Raw genomic sequence first — 20,750 nt, 5'->3', positions numbered from 1 at the left:
TTATAATACAAGCAAGTTTATAAAATAACTAAGCAGTCTTACCTTAATGTTCTTTTGTGACGGCTTACTAACCTATATCGAAACTACAGTCTTAAAGTAACCAACACAAGCTACATAGTATTTCAAAAATAAACAATCAAATTCCAAATTAAATGTACGTTAACTTGGGAAGCATAGCATCATTTATACAATGGTAAACCTTTGCTGCATATATATATATGCACATTTTTTTTTCACCACACCACGTTTGTATAACAGGGGCTGCACTGTACAGTTGTAGTGAAATAAAGCAGTAAAAAATGTAAAAGATGACAATTGTTACCTTAAGTTTGCTAGCATGAACGCATGCAAAGTACAGAAAGCAATTACTTAAACATGCGCTGGCCTTTTAAACTAGCTACAATCTACTTGCAAGTAGCAAAAAAAGCGTTTATAATTGAAATGTAGAATAAAATTTAAGCGCACAAGTATTTGTAACTTTATGTTTGCTAGCATGAACGGAAAACCTTGTACCAAAAGATGTATTTTTTACCTTTCTATTGTGGCACACAGCACGTAAGCTGTAGCTGTCGAGCCGTATGCAAATTGTACGTCGGAGCCTGTCCCTAAAGATGAAAGGACTGTAGGTGTGAGTTGTTCGGATTGTTAGTGGGGATGTGCAAATTTTGCTTAAACCTACTAACAAAGCATGGTGTTAGTCTTCTAGAGATGTGGCTCCAAGTTGTCTGCCTTCTAAAAAATAAAAAATAAACATAACATTACCTGACTCACGCCAACAGGAGCCGATGCACGATACGACATACACCTAGAAAGAAACAAAAAATACATTACAGGGGTACAAAACAGAAAATATGTTTTACGAACAAGACCAGAGCCAGATTTGAGCAAGAGGAGACCTTAAAAAAAACATTACAAGAGCACACAACAGAAGATAGCTATCACAGAGAGTACACGAGCAACAGTATACTTGGCAAATAATCTAATAAAACCCAATGAAAAATAGCTTACCTGACTCAGGAGAACAGGAGCCGATGCAATAAGACACGAGCCACAGGTGTGCACGAGCCACACACGAGCCAAAGACAACCTTAAAAAGAAACCGAAAATATATTAGAGGAGCACAAAAAAGAGGATATGTTCCACCTGAAGACACGAGCCAGAGGAGACCTGAAGACACGAGCCGGACACGAGCCATAGGAGACCTGAAGGCACGAGCTGGAAAGTAGCCAGACGAGATCTGAAAAACAAAATAAAAAATACATTAGAAGATGGCTAACACACGAAGTACAAGAGCAACAGTATACCTGGAAAACAATCGAATAAAACACAATGTAAAATAGCTTACCTGACTCACGCCAACAGGAGCCGATGCAGAGAGACACGAGCCAAAGACAACCTAGAAAGAAACCGAAAATACATTACAGGAGCACAAAACAGAAGATATGTTTCACAAAGAAGACATGAGCTGGACACGAGCCAGAGGAGACCTGAATACACGAGCCGGGCACGAGCCAGAAGAAACCTGAAAAACAAAATAAAAAATATATTATAAGAGCACTAAACAGAAGATGGCGAACAAAAAAAGTACACGCAAAAGTCACACTTACCTTAATCTTGCTGCATCACGTACCTCAGAGAGCTCCCTGTAAGATGGCGCCAACCACAGATTAAATAAAAATAACATGGCCCACCCTGACGTAGTAAAATAAGATACATCCCCGAAAATAAGAGTAACAGCACTTTCGATAAAAACACGTACATACCAATATGATAAAAACAATGAAATTACAAAGAGAAAAATACATTAGGTTAGTAAAATTGAACAAATGCATTACCTTAAACAGGAAAACAGGATCATACTTACCCTCGAAGCCTTCGGAAGCACTCCGTGCAACCCGCTGCACACTCATGACACTGGGGCATGTTGGACCTAGGAAAAAAAGGGAAAAGTACATTAGATTAGCAAGATAGTACAAATGCCTTACCTTAAACCGGAAAACCTGGATCATACTTACCCTCGAAGCCTTCGGAAGTACTCCGTGCAACCCGCTGCACACTCACGACACCGGGGCATGTTGGAACTAGGGAAAAAAGAGAAAAATACATCAGATTAGCAAGATTGAACAAATGCCTTACCTTAAACCGGAAAACCTGGATCGTACTTACCCTCGAAGCCTTCGGAAGCACTCCGTGCAACCCGCTGCACACTCACGACACCGGGGCATGTTGGACCTAGGAAAAAAAGAGAAAAATACATTAGATTAGCAAGATAGAACAAATGCCTTACCTTAAACCGGAAAACCTGGATCATACTTACCCTCGAAGCCTTTGGAAGCACTCCGTGCAACCCGCTGCACACTCACGACACCGGGGCATGTTGGAACTAGGGAAAAAAGAGAAAAATACATCAGATTAGCAAAATAGAACAAATGCCTTACCTTAAACCGGAAAACCTGGATCATACTTACCCTCGAAGCCTTCGGAAGCACTCCGTGCAACCCGCTGCACACTCACGACACCGGGGCATGTTGGACCTTGGAAATAAAACAGAAAAATACATTAGATTATGAGAGGAGACCTGAAGACACGAGCCGGACACCAGCCAGAAGAAACCTGAAAACAAAAATAAAAATTACATGACAAGAGCACAAAGCAGAAGACTGCTAACAAAAAAAAATACCTGCACAAGTCGCACTTACCTAAATCTTGCTGCATCACGTACCTCGGAGAACTCTCTGTAAGATGGCGCCAACCGCAGATTCAATAAAAAATAACGTGCCCCACCCTGAAGTATTAAAATAAGATACATCCCCAAAAATAAGAGTAACAGCACTTTCGATAAAAACACATACATACCAATATGATAAAAAAAAATGAAATTACAAAGTGAAAAATACATTATGTTAGTAAAATTGAACAAATGTCTTACCTTAAACAGGAAAACAGGATCATACTTACCCTCGAAGCCTTCGTAAGCACTCCGTGCAAACCGCTGCACACTCACGACACCGGGGCATGTTGGACCTAGGAAATAAAACAGAAAAATACATTAGATTAGGAGAGGAGACCTGAAGACACGAGCCGGACACCAGCGAGAAGAAACCTAAAAACAAAAATAAAAATTACATGACAAGAGCACAAAGCAGAAGACGGCTAACAAAAAAAAATACCTGCACAAGTCGCACTTACCTAAATCTTGCTGCATCACGTACCTCGGAGAACTCTCTGTAAGATGGCGCCAACCGCAGATTCAATAAAAAATAACGTGCCCCACCCTGACGTATTAAAATAAGATACATCCCCAAAAATAAGAGTAACAGCACTTTCGATAAAAACACGTACATACCAATATGATAAAAACAATGAAATTACAAAGAGAAAAATACATTAGGTTAGTAAAATTGAACAAATGCATTACCTTAAACAGGAAAACAGGATCATACTTACCCTCGAAGCCTTCGGAAGCACTCCGTGCCAACCGCTCCACACTCACGACACCGGGGCATGTTGGACCTAGGAAAAAAAGAGAAAAATACATTAGATTAGCAAGATTGAACAAATGCCTTACCTTAAACCAGAAAACCTGGATCATACTTACCCTCGAAGCCTTCGGAAGCACTCCGTGCAAACCGCTCCACACTCACGACACCGGGGCATGTTGGACCTAGGAAAAAAAAGGGAAAAATACATTAGATTAGCAAGATAGTACAAATGCCTTACCTTAAACCGGAAAACCTGGATCATACTTACCCTCGAAGCCTTCGGAAGCACTCCGTGCAACCCGCTGCACACTCACGACACCGGGGCATGTTGGACCTAGGAAAAAAAGAGAAAAATACATTAGATTAGCAAGATAGTACAAATGCCTTACCTTAAACCGGAATACCTGGATCATACTTATCCTCGAAGCCTTCGGAAGCACTCCGTGCAACCCGCTGCACACTCACGACACCGGGGCATGTTGGACCTAGGAAAAAAGAGAAAAATACATTAGATTAGCAAGATAGAACAAATGCCTTACCTTAAACCGGAAAACCTGGATCATACTTACCCTCGAAGCCTTCGGAAGCACTCCGTGCAACCCGCTGCACACTCACGACACCGGGGCATGTTGGAACTAGGGAAAAAAGAGAAAAATACATCAGATTAGCAAAATAGAACAAATGCCTTACCTTAAACCGGAAAACCTGGTTCATACTTACCCTCGAAGCCTTCGGAAGCACTCCGTGCAACCCGCTGCACACTCACAACACCGGGGCATGTTGGACCTTGGAAATAAAACAGAAAAATACATTAGAATATGAGAGGAGACCTGTAGACACGAGCCGGACACCAGCCAGAAGAAACCTGAAAACAAAAATAAAAATTACATGACAAGAGCACAAAGTAGAAGATGGTTAACAAAAAAAAATACCTGCACAAGTCGCACTTACCTAAATCTTGCTGCATCACGTACCTCGGAGAACTCTCTGTAAGATGGCGCCAACCGCAGATTCAATAAAAAATAACGTGCCCCACCCTGACGTATTAAAATAAGATACATCCCCAAAAATAAGAGTAACAGCACTTTCGATAAAAACACATACATACCAATATGATAAAAAAAATGAAATTACAAAGAGAAAAATACATTATGTTAGTAAAATTGAACAAATGCCTTACCTTAAACAGGAAAACAGGATCATACTTACTCTCGAAGCCTTCGGAAGCACTCCGTGCAACCCGCTGCACACTCATGACACTGGGGCATGTTGGACCTAGGAAAAAAAGGGAAAAATACATTAGATTAGCAAGATAGTACAAATGCCTTACCTTAAACCGGAAAACCTGGATCATACTTACCCTCGAAGCCTTCGGAAGCACTCCGTGCAACCCGCTGCACACGCACGACACCGGGGCATGTTGGAACTAGGGAAAAAAGAGAAAAATACATCAGATTAGCAAGATTGAACAAATGCCTTACCTTAAACCGGAAAACCTGGATCGTACTTACCCTCGAAGCCTTCGGAAGCACTCCGTGCAACCCGCTTCACACTCACGACACCGGGGCATGTTGGACCTAGGAAAAAAAGAGAAAAATACATTAGATTAGCAAGATAGAACAAATGCCTTACCTTAAACCGGAAAACCTGGATCATACTTACCCTCGAAGCCTTCGGAAGCACTCCGTGCAACCCGCTGCACACTCACGACACCGGGGCATGTTGGAACTAGGGAAAAAAGAGAAAAATAAATCAGATTAGCAAAATAGAACAAATGCCTTACCTTAAACCGGAAAACCTGGATCATACTTACCCTCGAAGCCTTCGGAAGCACTCCGTGCAACCCGCTGCACACTCACGACACCGGGGCATGTTGGACCTTGGAAATAAAACAGAAAAATACATTAGATTATGAGAGGAGACCTGAAGACACGAGCCGGACACCAGCCAGAAGAAACCTGAAAACAAAAATAAAAATTTACATGACAAGAGCACAAAGTAGAAGATGGCTAACAAAAAAAAATACCTGCACAAGTCGCACTTACCTAAATCTTGCTGCATCACGTACCTCGAAGAACTCTCTGTAAGATGGCGCCAACCGCAGATTCAATAAAAAATAACGTGCCCCACCCTGACGTATTAAAATAAGATACATCCCCAAAAATAAGAGTAACAGCACTTTCGATAAAAACACATACATACCAATATGATTAAACAAAATGAAATTACAAAGAGAAAAATACATTATGTTAGTAAAATTGAACAAATGCCTTACCTTAAACAGGAAAACAGGATCATACTTACCCTCGAAGCCTTCGGAAGCACTCCGTGCAACCCGCTGCACACTCACGACACCGGGGCATGTTGGACCTTGGAAATAAAACAGAAAAATACATTAGAATATGAGAGGAGACCTGTAGACACGAGCCGGACACCAGCCAGAAGAAACCTGAAAACAAAAATAAAAATTTACATGACAAGAGCACAAAGTAGAAGATGGCTAACAAAAAAAAATACCTGCACAAGTCGCACTTACCTAAATCTTGCTGCATCACGTACCTCGAAGAACTCTCTGTAAGATGGTGCCAACCGCAGATTCAATAAAAAATAACGTGCCCCACCCTCACGTATTAAAATAAGATACATCCCCAAAAATAAGAGTAACAGCACTTTCGATAAAAACACATACATACCAATATGATAAAAAAAAATGAAATTACAAAGAGAAAAATACATTATGTTAGTAAAATTGAACAAATGCCTTACCTTAAACAGGAAAACAGGATCATACTTACTCTCGAAGCCTTCGGAAGCACTCCGTGCAACCCGCTGCACACTCATGACACTGGGGCATGTTGGACCTAGGAAAAAAAGGGAAAAATACATTAGATTAGCAAGATAGTACAAATGCCTTACCTTAAACCGGAAAACCTGGATCATACTTACCCTCGAAGCCTTCGGAAGCACTCCGTGCAACCCGCTGCACACGCACGACACCGGGGCATGTTGGAACTAGGGAAAAAAGAGAAAAATACATCAGATTAGCAAGATTGAACAAATGCCTTACCTTAAACCGGAAAACCTGGATCGTACTTACCCTCGAAGCCTTCGGAAGCACTCCGTGCAACCCGCTTCACACTCACGACACCGGGGCATGTTGGACCTAGGAAAAAAAGAGAAAAATACATTAGATTAGCAAGATAGAACAAATGCCTTACCTTAAACCGGAAAACCTGGATCATACTTACCCTCGAAGCCTTCGGAAGCACTCCGTGCAACCCGCTGCACACTCACGACACCGGGGCATGTTGGACCTTGGAAATAAAACAGAAAAATACATTAGATTATGAGAGGAGACCTGAAGACACGAGCCGGACACCAGCCAGAAGAAACCTGAAAACAAAAATAAAAATTACATGACAAGAGCACAAAGCAGAAGATTGCTAACAAAAAAAAATACCTGCACAAGTCGCACTTACCTAAATCTTGCTGCATCACGTACCTCGGAGAACTCTCTGTAAGATGGCGCCAACCGCAGATTCAATAAAAAATAACGTGCCCCACCCTGAAGTATTAAAATAAGATACATCCCCAAAAATAAGAGTAACAGCACTTTCGATAAAAACACATACATACCAATATGATAAAAAAAAATGAAATTACAAAGAGAAAAATACATTATGTTAGTAAAATTGAACAAATGTCTTACCTTAAACAGGAAAACAGGATCATACTTACCCTCGAAGCCTTCGTAAGCACTCCGTGCAAACCGCTGCACACTCACGACACCGGGGCATGTTGGACCTAGGAAATAAAACAGAAAAATACATTAGATTAGGAGAGGAGACCTGAAGACACGAGCCGGACACCAGCGAGAAGAAACCTAAAAACAAAAATAAAAATTACATGACAAGAGCACAAAGCAGAAGACGGCTAACAAAAAAAAATACCTGCACAAGTCGCACTTACCTAAATCTTGCTGCATCACGTACCTCGGAGAACTCTCTGTAAGATGGCGCCAACCGCAGATTCAATAAAAAATAACGTGCCCCACCCTGACGTATTAAAATAAGATACATCCCCAAAAATAAGAGTAACAGCACTTTCGATAAAAACACGTACATACCAATATGATAAAAACAATGAAATTACAAAGAGAAAAATACATTAGGTTAGTAAAATTGAACAAATGCATTACCTTAAACAGGAAAACAGGATCATACTTACCCTCGAAGCCTTCGGAAGCACTCCGTGCCAACCGCTCCACACTCACGACACCGGGGCATGTTGGACCTAGGAAAAAAAGAGAAAAATACATTAGATTAGCAAGATTGAACAAATGCCTTACCTTAAACCAGAAAACCTGGATCATACTTACCCTCGAAGCCTTCGGAAGCACTCCGTGCAAACCGCTCCACACTCACGACACCGGGGCATGTTGGACCTAGGAAAAAAAAGGGAAAAATACATTAGATTAGCAAGATAGTACAAATGCCTTACCTTAAACCGGAAAACCTGGATCATACTTACCCTCGAAGCCTTCGGAAGCACTCCGTGCAACCCGCTGCACACTCACGACACCGGGGCATGTTGGACCTAGGAAAAAAAGAGAAAAATACATTAGATTAGCAAGATAGTACAAATGCCTTGCCTTAAACCGGAATACCTGGATCATACTTATCCTCGAAGCCTTCGGAAGCACTCCGTGCAACCCGCTGCACACTCACGACACCGGGGCATGTTGGACCTAGGAAAAAAGAGAAAAATACATTAGATTAGCAAGATAGAACAAATGCCTTACCTTAAACCGGAAAACCTGGATCATACTTACCCTCGAAGCCTTCGGAAGCACTCCGTGCAACCCGCTGCACACTCACGACACCGGGGCATGTTGGAACTAGGGAAAAAAGAGAAAAATACATCAGATTAGCAAAATAGAACAAATGCCTTACCTTAAACCGGAAAACCTGGTTCATACTTACCCTCGAAGCCTTCGGAAGCACTCCGTGCAACCCGCTGCACACTCACAACACCGGGGCATGTTGGACCTTGGAAATAAAACAGAAAAATACATTAGAATATGAGAGGAGACCTGTAGACACGAGCCGGACACCAGCCAGAAGAAACCTGAAAACAAAAATAAAAATTACATGACAAGAGCACAAAGTAGAAGATGGTTAACAAAAAAAAATACCTGCACAAGTCGCACTTACCTAAATCTTGCTGCATCACGTACCTCGGAGAACTCTCTGTAAGATGGCGCCAACCGCAGATTCAATAAAAAATAACGTGCCCCACCCTGACGTATTAAAATAAGATACATCCCCAAAAATAAGAGTAACAGCACTTTCGATAAAAACACATACATACCAATATGATAAAAAAAAATGAAATTACAAAGAGAAAAATACATTATGTTAGTAAAATTGAACAAATGCCTTACCTTAAACAGGAAAACAGGATCATACTTACTCTCGAAGCCTTCGGAAGCACTCCGTGCAACCCGCTGCACACTCATGACACTGGGGCATGTTGGACCTAGGAAAAAAAGGGAAAAATACATTAGATTAGCAAGATAGTACAAATGCCTTACCTTAAACCGGAAAACCTGGATCATACTTACCTTCGAAGCCTTCGGAAGCACTCCGTGCAACCCGCTGCACACGCACGACACCGGGGCATGTTGGAACTAGGGAAAAAAGAGAAAAATACATCAGATTAGCAAGATTGAACAAATGCCTTACCTTAAACCGGAAAACCTGGATCGTACTTACCCTCGAAGCCTTCGGAAGCACTCCGTGCAACCCGCTTCACACTCACGACACCGGGGCATGTTGGACCTAGGAAAAAAAGAGAAAAATACATTAGATTAGCAAGATAGAACAAATGCCTTACCTTAAACCGGAAAACCTGGATCATACTTACCCTCGAAGCCTTCGGAAGCACTCCGTGCAACCCGCTGCACACTCACGACACCGGGGCATGTTGGAACTAGGGAAAGAAGAGAAAAATAAATCAGATTAGCAAAATAGAACAAATGCCTTACCTTAAACCGGAAAACCTGGATCATACTTACCCTCGAAGCCTTCGGAAGCACTCCGTGCAACCCGCTGCACACTCACGACACCGGGGCATGTTGGACCTTGGAAATAAAACAGAAAAATACATTAGATTATGAGAGGAGACCTGAAGACACGAGCCGGACACCAGCCAGAAGAAACCTGAAAACAAAAATAAAAATTACATGACAAGAGCACAAAGCAGAAGATTGCTAACAAAAAAAAATACCTGCACAAGTCGCACTTACCTAAATCTTGCTGCATCACGTACCTCGGAGAACTCTCTGTAAGATGGCGCCAACCGCAGATTCAATAAAAAATAACGTGCCCCACCCTGAAGTATTAAAATAAGATACATACCCAAAAATAAGAGTAACAGCACTTTCGATAAAAACACATACATACCAATATGATAAAAAAAAATGAAATTACAAAGAGAAAAATACATTATGTTAGTAAAATTGAACAAATGTCTTACCTTAAACAGGAAAACAGGATCATACTTACCCTCGAAGCCTTCGTAAGCACTCCGTGCAAACCGCTGCACACTCACGACACCGGGGCATGTTGGACCTAGGAAATAAAACAGAAAAATACATTAGATTAGGAGAGGAGACCTGAAGACACGAGCCGGACACCAGCGAGAAGAAACCTAAAAACAAAAATAAAAATTACATGACAAGAGCACAAAGCAGAAGACGGCTAACAAAAAAAAATACCTGCACAAGTCGCACTTACCTAAATCTTGCTGCATCACGTACCTCGGAGAACTCTCTGTAAGATGGCGCCAACCGCAGATTCAATAAAAAATAACGTGCCCCACCCTGACGTATTAAAATAAGATACATCCCCAAAAATAAGAGTAACAGCACTTTCGATAAAAACACGTACATACCAATATGATAAAAACAATGAAATTACAAAGAGAAAAATACATTAGGTTAGTAAAATTGAACAAATGCATTACCTTAAACAGGAAAACAGGATCATACTTACCCTCGAAGCCTTCGGAAGCACTCCGTGCCAACCGCTCCACACTCACGACACCGGGGCATGTTGGACCTAGGAAAAAAAGAGAAAAATACATTAGATTAGCAAGATTGAACAAATGCCTTACCTTAAACCAGAAAACCTGGATCATACTTACCCTCGAAGCCTTCGGAAGCACTCCGTGCAAACCGCTCCACACTCACGACACCGGGGCATGTTGGACCTAGGAAAAAAAAGGGAAAAATACATTAGATTAGCAAGATAGTACAAATGCCTTACCTTAAACCGGAAAACCTGGATCATACTTACCCTCGAAGCCTTCGGAAGCACTCCGTGCAACCCGCTGCACACTCACGACACCGGGGCATGTTGGACCTAGGAAAAAAAGAGAAAAATACATTAGATTAGCAAGATAGTACAAATGCCTTGCCTTAAACCGGAATACCTGGATCATACTTATCCTCGAAGCCTTCGGAAGCACTCCGTGCAACCCGCTGCACACTCACGACACCGGGGCATGTTGGACCTAGGAAAAAAGAGAAAAATACATTAGATTAGCAAGATAGAACAAATGCCTTACCTTAAACCGGAAAACCTGGATCATACTTACCCTCGAAGCCTTCGGAAGCACTCCGTGCAACCCGCTGCACACTCACGACACCGGGGCATGTTGGAACTAGGGAAAAAAGAGAAAAATACATCAGATTAGCAAAATAGAACAAATGCCTTACCTTAAACCGGAAAACCTGGTTCATACTTACCCTCGAAGCCTTCGGAAGCACTCCGTGCAACCCGCTGCACACTCACAACACCGGGGCATGTTGGACCTTGGAAATAAAACAGAAAAATACATTAGAATATGAGAGGAGACCTGTAGACACGAGCCGGACACCAGCCAGAAGAAACCTGAAAACAAAAATAAAAATTACATGACAAGAGCACAAAGTAGAAGATGGTTAACAAAAAAAAATACCTGCACAAGTCGCACTTACCTAAATCTTGCTGCATCACGTACCTCGGAGAACTCTCTGTAAGATGGCGCCAACCGCAGATTCAATAAAAAATAACGTGCCCCACCCTGACGTATTAAAATAAGATACATCCCCAAAAATAAGAGTAACAGCACTTTCGATAAAAACACATACATACCAATATGATAAAAAAAAATGAAATTACAAAGAGAAAAATACATTATGTTAGTAAAATTGAACAAATGCCTTACCTTAAACAGGAAAACAGGATCATACTTACTCTCGAAGCCTTCGGAAGCACTCCGTGCAACCCGCTGCACACTCATGACACTGGGGCATGTTGGACCTAGGAAAAAAAGGGAAAAATACATTAGATTAGCAAGATAGTACAAATGCCTTACCTTAAACCGGAAAACCTGGATCATACTTACCTTCGAAGCCTTCGGAAGCACTCCGTGCAACCCGCTGCACACGCACGACACCGGGGCATGTTGGAACTAGGGAAAAAAGAGAAAAATACATCAGATTAGCAAGATTGAACAAATGCCTTACCTTAAACCGGAAAACCTGGATCGTACTTACCCTCGAAGCCTTCGGAAGCACTCCGTGCAACCCGCTTCACACTCACGACACCGGGGCATGTTGGACCTAGGAAAAAAAGAGAAAAATACATTAGATTAGCAAGATAGAACAAATGCCTTACCTTAAACCGGAAAACCTGGATCATACTTACCCTCGAAGCCTTCGGAAGCACTCCGTGCAACCCGCTGCACACTCACGACACCGGGGCATGTTGGAACTAGGGAAAGAAGAGAAAAATAAATCAGATTAGCAAAATAGAACAAATGCCTTACCTTAAACCGGAAAACCTGGATCATACTTACCCTCGAATCTTCGGAAGCACTCCGTGCAACCCGCTGCACACTCACGACACCGGGGCATGTTGGACCTTGGAAATAAAACAGAAAAATACATTAGATTATGAGAGGAGACCTGAAGACACGAGCCGGACACCAGCCAGAAGAAACCTGAAAACAAAAATAAAAATTTACATGACAAGAGCACAAAGTAGAAGATGGCTAACAAAAAAAAATACCTGCACAAGTCGCACTTACCTAAATCTTGCTGCATCACGTACCTCGAAGAACTCTCTGTAAGATGGCGCCAACCGCAGATTCAATAAAAAATAACGTGCCCCACCCTGACGTATTAAAATAAGATACATCCCCAAAAATAAGAGTAACAGCACTTTCGATAAAAACACATACATACCAATATGATAAAAAAAAATGAAATTACAAAGAGAAAAATACATTATGTTAGTAAAATTGAACAAATGCCTTACCTTAAACAGGAAAACAGGATCATACTTACCCTCGAAGCCTTCGGAAGCACTCCGTGCAACCCGCTGCACACTCACGACACCGGGGCATGTTGGACCTTGGAAATAAAACAGAAAAATACATTAGAATATGAGAGGAGACCTGTAGACACGAGCCGGACACCAGCCAGAAGAAACCTGAAAACAAAAATAAAAATTTACATGACAAGAGCACAAAGTAGAAGATGGCTAACAAAAAAAAATACCTGCACAAGTCGCACTTACCTAAATCTTGCTGCATCACGTACCTCGAAGAACTCTCTGTAAGATGGCGCCAACCGCAGATTCAATAAAAAATAACGTGCCCCACCCTGACGTATTAAAATAAGATACATCCCCAAAAATAAGAGTAACAGCACTTTCGATAAAAACACATACATACCAATATGATAAAAAAAAATGAAATTACAAAGAGAAAAATACATTATGTTAGTAAAATTGAACAAATGCCTTACCTTAAACAGGAAAACAGGATCATACTTACTCTCGAAGCCTTCGGAAGCACTCCGTGCAACCCGCTGCACACTCATGACACTGGGGCATGTTGGACCTAGGAAAAAAAGGGAAAAATACATTAGATTAGCAAGATAGTACAAATGCCTTACCTTAAACCGGAAAACCTGGATCATACTTACCCTCGAAGCCTTCGGAAGCACTCCGTGCAACCCGCTGCACACGCACGACACCGGGGCATGTTGGAACTAGGGAAAAAAGAGAAAAATACATCAGATTAGCAAGATTGAACAAATGCCTTACCTTAAACCGGAAAACCTGGATCGTACTTACTCTCGAAGCCTTCGGAAGCACTCCGTGCAACCCGCTTCACACTCACGACACCGGGGCATGTTGGACCTAGGAAAAAAAGAGAAAAATACATTAGATTAGCAAGATAGAACAAATGCCTTACCTTAAACCGGAAAACCTGGATCATACTTACCCTCGAAGCCTTCGGAAGCACTCCGTGCAACCCGCTGCACACTCACGACTCCGGGGCATGTTGGACCTTGGAAATAAAACAGAAAAATACATTAGATTATGAGAGGAGACCTGAAGACACGAGCCGGACACCAGCCAGAAGAAACCTGAAAACAAAAATAAAAATTACATGACAAGAGCACAAAGCAGAAGATTGCTAACAAAAAAAAATACTTGCACAAGTCGCACTTACCTAAATCTTGCTGCATCACGTACCTCGGAGAACTCTCTGTAAGATGGCGCCAACCGCAGATTCAATAAAAAATAACGTGCCCCACCCTGACGTATTAAAATAAGATACATCCCCAAAAATAAGAGTAACAGCACTTTCGATAAAAACACATACATACCAATATGATAAAAAAAAATGAAATTACAAAGAGAAAAATACATTATGTTAGTAAAATTGAACAAATGCCTTACCTTAAACAGGAAAACAGGATCATACTTACTCTCGAAGCCTTCGGAAGCACTCCGTGCAACCCGCTGCACACTCATGACACTGGGGCATGTTGGACCTAGGAAAAAAAGGGAAAAATACATTAGATTAGCAAGATAGTACAAATGCCTTACCTTAAACCGGAAAACCTGGATCATACTTACCCTCGAAGCCTTCGGAAGCACTCCGTGCAACCCGCTGCACACGCACGACACCGGGGCATGTTGGAACTAGGGAAAAAAGAGAAAAATACATCAGATTAGCAAGATTGAACAAATGCCTTACCTTAAACCGGAAAACCTGGATCGTACTTACCCTCGAAGCCTTCGGAAGCACTCCGTGCAACCCGCTTCACACTCACGACACCGGGGCATGTTGGACCTAGGAAAAAAAGAGAAAAATACATTAGATTAGCAAGATAGAACAAATGCCTTACCTTAAACCGGAAAACCTGGATCATACTTACCCTCGAAGCCTTCGGAAGCACTCCGTGCAACCCGCTGCACACTCACGACACCGGGGCATGTTGGACCTTGGAAATAAAACAGAAAAATACATTAGATTATGAGAGGAGACCTGAAGACACGAGCCGGACACCAGCCAGAAGAAACCTGAAAACAAAAATAAAAATTACATGACAAGAGCACAAAGCAGAAGATTGCTAACAAAAAAAAATACTTGCACAAGTCGCACTTACCTAAATCTTGCTGCATCACGTACCTCGGAGAACTCTCTGTAAGATGGCGCCAACCGCAGATTCAATAAAAAATAACGTGCCCCACCCTGAAGTATTAAAATAAGATACATCCCCAAAAATAAGAGTAACAGCACTTTCGATAAAAACACATACATACCATTATGATAAAAAAAAATGAAATTACAAAGAGAAAAATACATTATGTTAGTAAAATTGAACAAATGTCTTACCTTAAACAGGAAAACAGGATCATACTTACCCTCGAAGCCTTCGTAAGCACTCCGTGCAAACCGCTGCACACTCACGACACCGGGGCATGTTGGACCTAGGAAATAAAACAGAAAAATACATTAGATTAGGAGAGGAGACCTGAAGACACGAGCCGGACACCAGCGAGAAGAAACCTAAAAACAAAAATAAAAATTACATGACAAGAGCACAAAGCAGAAGACGGCTAACAAAAAAAAATACCTGCACAAGTCGCACTTACCTAAATCTTGCTGCATCACGTACCTCGGAGAACTCTCTGTAAGATGGCGCCAACCGCAGATTCAATAAAAAATAACGTGCCCCACCCTGACGTATTAAAATAAGATACATCCCCAAAAATAAGAGTAACAGCACTTTCGATAAAAACACGTACATACCAATATGATAAAAACAATGAAATTACAAAGAGAAAAATACATTAGGTTAGTAAAATTGAACAAATGCATTACCTTAAACAGGAAAACAGGATCATACTTACCCTCGAAGCCTTCGGAAGCACTCCGTGCCAACCGCTCCACACTCACGACACCGGGGCATGTTGGACCTAGGAAAAAAAGAGAAAAATACATTAGATTAGCAAGATTGAACAAATGCCTTACCTTAAACCAGAAAACCTGGATCATACTTACCCTCGAAGCCTTCGGAAGCACTCCGTGCAAACCGCTCCACACTCACGACACCGGGGCATGTTGGACCTAGGAAAAAAAAGGGAAAAATACATTAGATTAGCAAGATAGTACAAATGCCTTACCTTAAACCGGAAAACCTGGATCATACTTACCCTCGAAGCCTTCGGAAGCACTCCGTGCAACCCGCTGCACACTCACGACACCGGGGCATGTTGGACCTAGGAAAAAAAGAGAAAAATACATTAGATTAGCAAGATAGTACAAATGCCTTACCTTAAACCGGAATACCTGGATCATACTTATCCTCGAAGCCTTCGGAAGCACTCCGTGCAACCCGCTGCACACTCACGACACCGGGGCATGTTGGACCTAGGAAAAAAGAGAAAAATACATTAGATTAGCAAGATAGAACAAATGCCTTACCTTAAACCGGAAAACCTGGATCATACTTACCCTCGAAGCCTTCGGAAGCACTCCGTGCAACCCGCTGCACACTCACGACACCAGGGCATGTTGGAACTAGGGAAAAAAGAGAAAAATACATCAGATTAGCAAAATAGAACAAATGCCTTACCTTAAACCGGAAAACCTGGTTCATACTTACCCTCGAAGCCTTCGGAAGCACTCCGTGCAACCCGCTGCACACTCACAACACCGGGGCATGTTGGACCTTGGAAATAAAACAGAAAAATACATTAGAATATGAGAGGAGACCTGTAGACACGAGCCGGACACCAGCCAGAAGAAACCTGAAAACAAAAATAAAAATTACATGACAAGAGCACAAAGTAGAAGATGGTTAACAAAAAAAAATACCTGCACAAGTCGCACGTACCTAAATCTTGCTGCATCACGTACCTCGAAGAACTCTCTGTAAGATGGCGCCTACCGCAGATTCAATAAAAAATAACGTGCCCCACCCTGACGTATTAAAATAAGATACATCCCCAAAAATAAGAGTAACAGCACTTTCGGTAAAAACACATACATACCAATATGATAAAAAAAAATGAAATTACAAAGAGAAAAATACATTATGTTAGTAAAATTGAACAAATGCCTTACCTTAAACAGGAAAACAGGATCATACTTACCCTCGAAGCCTTCGGAAGCACTCCGTGCAACCCGCTGCACACTCACGACACCGGGGCATGTTGGACCTTGGAAATAAAACAGAAAAATACATTAGAATATGAGAGGAGACCTGTAGACACGAGCCGGACACCAGCCAGAAGAAACCTGAAAACAAAAATAAAAATTTACATGACAAGAGCACAAAGTAGAAGATGGCTAACAAAAAAAAATACCTGCACAAGTCGCACTTACCTAAATCTTGCTGCATCACGTACCTCGAAGAACTCTCTGTAAGATGGCGCCAACCGCAGATTCAATAAAAAATAACGTGCCCCACCCTGACGTATTAAAATAAGATACATCCCCAAAAATAAGAGTAACAGCACTTTCGATAAAAACACATACATACCAATATGATAAAAAAAAAATGAAATTACAAAGAGAAAAATACATTATGTTAGTAAAATTGAACAAATGCCTTACCTTAAACAGGAAAACAGGATCATACTTACTCTCGAAGCCTTCGGAAGCACTCCGTGCAACCCGCTGCACACTCATGACACTGGGGCATGTTGGACCTAGGAAAAAAAGGGAAAAATACATTAGATTAGCAAGATAGTACAAATGCCTTACCTTAAACCGGAAAACCTGGATCATACTTACCCTCGAAGCCTTCGGAAGCACTCCGTGCAACCCGCTGCACACGCACGACACCGGGGCATGTTGGAACTAGGGAAAAAAGAGAAAAATACATCAGATTAGCAAGATTGAACAAATGCCTTACCTTAAACCGGAAAACCTGGATCGTACTTACCCTCGAAGCCTTCGGAAGCACTCCGTGCAACCCGCTTCACACTCACGACACCGGGGCATGTTGGACCTAGGAAAAAAAGAGAAAAATACATTAGATTAGCAAGATAGAACAAATGCCTTACCTTAAACCGGAAAACCTGGATCATACTTACCCTCGAAGCCTTCGGAAGCACTCCGTGCAACCCGCTGCACACTCACGACACCGGGGCATGTTGGAACTAGGGAAAAAAGAGAAAAATAAATCAGATTAGCAAAATAGAACAAATGCCTTACCTTAAACCGGAAAACCTGGATCATACTTACCCTCGAAGCCTTCGGAAGCACTCCGTGCAACCCGCTGCACACTCACGACACCGGGGCATGTTGGACCTTGGAAATAAAACAGAAAAATACATTAGATTATGAGAGGAGACCTGAAGACACGAGCCGGACACCAGCCAGAAGAAACCTGAAAACAAAAATAAAAATTTACATGACAAGAGCACAAAGTAGAAGATGGCTAACAAAAAAAAAATACCTGCACAAGTCGCACTTACCTAAATTTTGCTGCATCACGTACCTCGAAGAACTCTCTGTAAGATGGCGCCAACCGCAGATTCAATAAAAAATAACGTGCCCCACCCTGACGTATTAAAATAAGATACATCCCCAAAAATAAGAGTAACAGCACTTTCGATAAAAAGACATACATACCAATATGATAAAAAAAAATGAAATTACAAAGAGAAAAATACATTATGTTAGTAAAATTGAACAAATGCCTTACCTTAAACAGGAAAACAGGATCATACTTACCCTCGAAGCCTTCGGAAGCACTCCGTGCAACCCGCTGCACACTCACGACACCGGGGCATGTTGGACCTTGGAAATAAAACAGAAAAATACATTAGAATATGAGAGGAGACCTGTAGACACGAGCCGGACACCAGCCAGAAGAAACCTGAAAACAAAAATAAAAATTACATGACAAGAGCACAAAGTAGAAGATGGCTAACAAAAAAAAATACCTGCACAAGTCGCACTTACCTAAATCTTGCTGCATCACGTACCTCGGAGAACTCTCTGTAAGATGGCGCCAACCGCAGATTCAATAAAAAATAACGTGCCCCACCCTGACGTATTAAAATAAGATACATCCCCAAAAATAAGAGTAACAGCACTTTCGATAAAAACACATACATACCAATATGATAAAAAAAATGAAATTACAAAGAGAAAAATACATTATGTTAGTAAAATTGAACAAATGCCTTACCTTAAACAGGAAAACAGGATCATACTTACTCTCGAAGCCTTCGGAAGCACTCCGTGCAACCCGCTGCACACTCATGACACTGGGGCATGTTGGACCTAGGAAAAAAAGGGAAAAATACATTAGATTAGCAAGATAGTACAAATGCCTTACCTTAAACCGGAAAACCTGGATCATACTTACCCTCGAAGCCTTCGGAAGCACTCTGTGCAACCCGCTGCACACTCACGACACCGGGGCATGTTGGAACTAGGGAAAAAAGAGAAAAATACATCAGATTAGCAAGATTGAACAAATGCCTTACCTTAAACCGGAAAACCTGGATCGTACTTACCCTCGAAGCCTTCGGAAGCACTCCGTGCAACCCGCTGCACACTCACGACACCGGGGCATGTTGGACCTAGGAAAAAAAGAGAAAAATACATTAGATTAGCAAGATAGAACAAATGCCTTACCTTAAACCGGAAAACCTGGATCATACTTACCCTCGAAGCCTTCGGAAGCACTCCGTGCAACCCGCTGCACACTCACGACACCGGGGCATGTTGGAACTAGGGAAAAAAGAGAAAAATAAATCAGATTAGCAAAATAGAACAAATGCCTTACCTTAAACCGGAAAACCTGGATCATACTTACCCTCGAAGCCTTCGGAAGCACTCCGTGCAACCCGCTGCACACTCACGACACCGGGGCATGTTGGACCTTGGAAATAAAACAGAAAAATACATTAGATTATGAGAGGAGACCTGAAGACACGAGCCGGACACCAGCCAGAAGAAACCTGAAAACAAAAATAAAAATTTACATGACAAGAGCACAAAGTAGAAGATGGCTAACAAAAAAAAATACCTGCACAAGTCGCACTTACCTAAATCTTGCTGCATCACGTACCTCGAAGAACTCTCTGTAAGATGGCGCCAACCGCAGATTCAATAAAAAATAACGTGCCCCACCCTGACGTATTAAAATAAGATACATCCCCAAAAATAAGAGTAACAGCACTTTCGATAAAAACACATACATATCAATATGATAAAAAAAATGAAATTACAACGAGAAAAATACATTATGTTAGTAAAATTGAACAAATGCCTTACCTTAAACAGGAAAACAGGATCATACTTACCCTCGAAGCCTTCGGAAGCACTCCGTGCAACCCGCTGCACACTCACGACACCGGGGCATGTTGGACCTTGGAAATAAAACAGAAAAATACATTAGAATATGAGAGGAGACCTGTAGACACGAGCTGGACACCAGCCAGAAGAAACCTGAAAACAAAAATAAAAATTTACATGACAAGAGCACAAAGTAGAAGATGGCTAACAAAAAAAAATACCTGCACAAGTCGCACTTACCTAAATCTTGCTGCATCACGTACCTCGAAGAACTCTCTGTAAGATGGCGCCAACCGCAGATTCAATAAAAAATAACGTGCCCCACCCTGACGTATTAAAATAAGATACATCCCCAAAAATAAGAGTAACAGCACTTTCGATAAAAACACATACATACCAATATGATAAAAACAATGAAATTACAAAGAGAAAAATACATTAGGTTAGTAAAATTGAACAAATGCATTACCTTAAACAGGAAAACAGGATCATACTTACCCTCGAAGCCTTCGGAAGCACTCCGTGCCAACCGCTCCACACTCACGACACCGGGGCATGTTGGACCTAGGAAAAAAAGAGAAAAATACATTAGATTAGCAA

This window comes from Lissotriton helveticus, chromosome 5_1, assembly GCF_964261635.1.
Source record: "Lissotriton helveticus chromosome 5_1, aLisHel1.1, whole genome shotgun sequence".
Lineage (NCBI taxonomy): Eukaryota > Metazoa > Chordata > Amphibia > Caudata > Salamandridae > Lissotriton > Lissotriton helveticus.
This window is presented reverse-complemented; position numbering follows the sequence as displayed.